Genomic DNA, 3,729 nt, shown 5'->3' on the forward strand with positions numbered 1-3,729 from the left:
CAACATTTCAGTATTAACACAAAATGTAAAGATTAAAGTCTCCTCAAAAACCTGTTTCTAAACAAATTTGAACAAATAGAATTATTTTAACCCAAAAAAATCTACAAAATGGTGAATGGTTTTATTTAAAGATGAGAAATATTCTTAAGGTCTTTAAAGAAAGGCTAGAAGAGCAGAGTCTGCAAGTGCACTACTTTAACCGAAATCTTCTTAAATTTTGTATTAAATATTTTCTTTATTTATATTTTAAATGTCCCCTTTCCAGGTTACCACCCTCCGGAAATCCTCTATCCTATACCACTCCCCCTGCTACTATGAGGGTGTTCCCACACCCACCCACTCCCACCTACCTGCCATCTCATTCCCTGGACACTGGGGCATCAAGCCTTCACAGGACCAAAGGGCCTCTCCTCCCATTGATGCCCAACAAGGCCATCCTCTGCTACATATGCAGCTGGAGCCATGGGTCCCTCCATATGTACTGCTTGGTTGATGGCTTAGTCCCTGGGAGCTCTGGAGGTCTGGTTGGTTGTTATTGTTGTTCTTCCTATGGGGTTGCAAACCTCTTCAGCTCCTTCAGTCCTTTTTCTAACTCCTCCATTGTGAACCCCATTGGGGAACCTGTGCTCAGTCCAATGGTTGGCTGTGAGCATCTGCCTCTATATTTGTCAGGCTTTAGCAGATCCCCTCAGGAGAAGGTTATATCAGGCTCCTGTCAGCAATCACTTCTTGGCATCCACAATAGTGTGTAGGTTTGGTGACTGTATATGGGATGGATTCTTATGTGGGGCACTCTCTGGATAGCCTTTCTTTCAGACTCTGCTCCACACTTTGTCTCCGTATTTGCTTCCAGGAGTATTTTGTTCTCTCCTTTCTAAAAAGGACCCACACTTTGGTCTTCCTTCTACTTGAGCTTCATGTGGTCTATGAATTGTATCTTGGGTATTCAGAGTTTTGGACTCTGAATATTCACTTTTTAGTGAGTGCATACCATGTGTGTTCTTTTGTGATTGTGTTACCTCACTCAGGATGATACTTCTCATTCCATCCATTTGCCTAAGAGTTTCATAAATTCATTGTTTTTTTATAGCTGAGTAGTACTTCATTCTGTAAATGTACCATATTTTCTGTATTCATTCCTCTGTTGAAGGACATCTGGGTTCTTTCTAGCTTCTGGCTATTATAAATAAAGCTATGAGGGACTGGATTACACACAACTCAGATAGTTAAGCAGGGTCATTTTCCCCAGTGGTTTTTGTCTGCAATAAATTAATCAATTATGCAGAGTCATTACTTTTTCATTGACCTATAATATCACTACCTCAAATTCTGCCCATAGTATAATATACAATTGATGTTAATAAGCACAAGCAGACTCCTGAGTCCTCATTCCAATTCTTTGGAGTTTCGTAAGTTGGTGTTTTGAAAACTGTATATCAAAGAATAAGGAACAGTTGTGAACATGAAAAATATTAGTAAAAGAAATTCAAACTTAAGGTAGGAAATCATTCAAAATCACCAAATGATAATTTGAAATAAATAAATATTAATAGTACATTTTAGGTACTAGTTTTTTGGTTTTCTATGACAGAGGATAATATTCTCTTATGTCTTGAAACACTGTAAATGGTGTTTCATACTGTCACAGTACTCTGAAAAACATAATAGCCCAGATAAAAGATTTTACAAAACCAAAATACTTGTTTTGGAATGACAAAAAGAAAGCTTTTTTATAATGTGTTTTTTATCCCTACAAAACATCTGCTTTAAGCATTTACTGTAAATTGTCCATATTAATAAATCCATATTTATCAGTACTTTTTCACTAACGTGTATTTGTAACAAAATAGTAATACTTGAAGTCTTTTATGATCATTTAAAGATGTTTGTAGACTATGGAAAAAGGTCATCCATGTGATACATAGCTAGCTGCCATGGATAAAGTCTACTCATCTCTCCTGTACTTCCCCATATCTGATCCTGACCTCCATATTCCCCTCCCCATCTCCCTTCCCTTCCATTTCCCTCCCTCAAACTGCCTCTTGTGACTTTTTTATTCCCCCTTCTAAGTGTGATTTAAGCTTGTTCATTTGGGCCTTCTTTCTTGTTTAGCTTTCTTTCGTCTATAGAATGTAGTATGGTACATGTATTTTATAGTATATCCACTTATAAGTGAGTACATACCATGCATGTCCTTGTGGGACTGGGTTACCTCATTCAGGATGATATTCTCAAGTTCCATCCATTTGCTTGCAAAATTCATAATGGCTTTGATTTTTATAGCTGAATAGTAGTACTCCATTTTGTAGATGTACCATATTTTCTTTATCCATTTCTTCATTGAAATGAACCTAAGTTGTTTCCAGTTTCTTAATGTTACAATTAAAGCTGTCATGAACATAGTTGATCGCTGTCTTTGTGGGGTGTTGGAGCATCTTGCAGCACATATACTAAAATTGGAATGATACAGAGAAGATAAGCATGGCCTTTCCATATGGTACTTGCATTACAAGCACAGTTTTGATCTCGGTTCCCAACTGTATTAGCAGCTTTTCTTGTAGTTGTGACAAAAAACCAAAAAGATAATTTAAGTTATGTAGATATATTTTGGCCTACAGATTTGGGGAACTTTCTGTTTTTCAATCAGTGAGAGCATATTGAAGCTGAATGAGGATTGAGTGTGTGATGGGAATACTACACATGAAGACTTTAGCTGTATGCAGCCAAACATAGGAATGAGTGGGTGGACCCCAATGGAGAAGTTAAGGAAAGGACTGAAGGAGCTGAAGTGGTTTGCAACCCCGTAAGACTAAAATCCACCAACCAGAAACCCCAGAGCTCCCAGGGACTAAACCACCAACCAAAGAGTACACATGAAAGGACACATGGCTTAAGCTGCATATGTAGCAGAGGATGGCCTTGTTGAACATCAGTGGGAGGAGAGGTCCTTGGTCCTGTGAAGGCTCCATGCCCCAGTGTAGGGAAAAGCCAGGACAGGGAAGCAGGAGTGGGTAGGTTGGTGAGCAGGGGGAGAGAGAATGGGATAGGGGGTTTGTGGAAGGAAAACTCAGAAGGGGAATAACATTTGAAATGTAAATTAATAAAAGAAACAAACAAAAAACAAATATAAATACAGATGCTTGTCAAAACACACACACACAAACAAAAACAGTTGGGCAGGGCAGGGACCCATAGCTATAGCTAGACAGACCCAGAGTTCTATGTTTTAAGCAGCCACTAGATTTTCACAATTCCATTCTTGGTCCTATTTAGAAACTTGCCCATATGCCTATTGGCTACATTTACTCATACTGCATTCTGGAAGGAAATTGCCATCTCAGGGAATCTACAGTTGCAGGTCCTGTCTAAGTCCCTCCAACGACCCCACACCATGGATTCTAGAACAATGTATAAGCCTCTGTGATCTAATAGCTCTTGCATAATTTGCCTTTAACAGCTGAGCCTTCTCTCCAGCTCTACATCTTGTATAATTAAAGCCTGAACACTCATCAACAAATTAACAAATGAAGCCTGGTTTCCCTGTCAGCTTCCAAACTTTTGGTCCTCACTCACTCCTCATACCACGTACTCTGAGTGCCTGTGTGACTGACTGAGCCTTAGGAAATATTCAATTAGGTGCCTATTTTTTTCAATAAGGAATGCACAAAACTCTCTCAGTTCCGCTATTCTCATTCTCTCTCTCTCTCTCTCTCTCTCTCTCTCTCTCTC

At 39.0% G+C, this 3,729-nt stretch overlaps 1 pseudogene; it reads left to right on the plus strand.

Moving 5' to 3' along the window:
- The first annotated feature begins 2,423 nt into the window (after positions 1-2,423).
- On the plus strand, positions 2,424-2,522 carry LOC115029697 (annotated as a pseudogene).
- Positions 2,523-3,729: the final 1,207 nt, after the last annotated feature.

This window comes from Mus caroli, chromosome 16, assembly GCF_900094665.2.
Source record: "Mus caroli chromosome 16, CAROLI_EIJ_v1.1, whole genome shotgun sequence".
NCBI classification, from domain to species: Eukaryota; Metazoa; Chordata; class Mammalia; order Rodentia; family Muridae; genus Mus; species Mus caroli.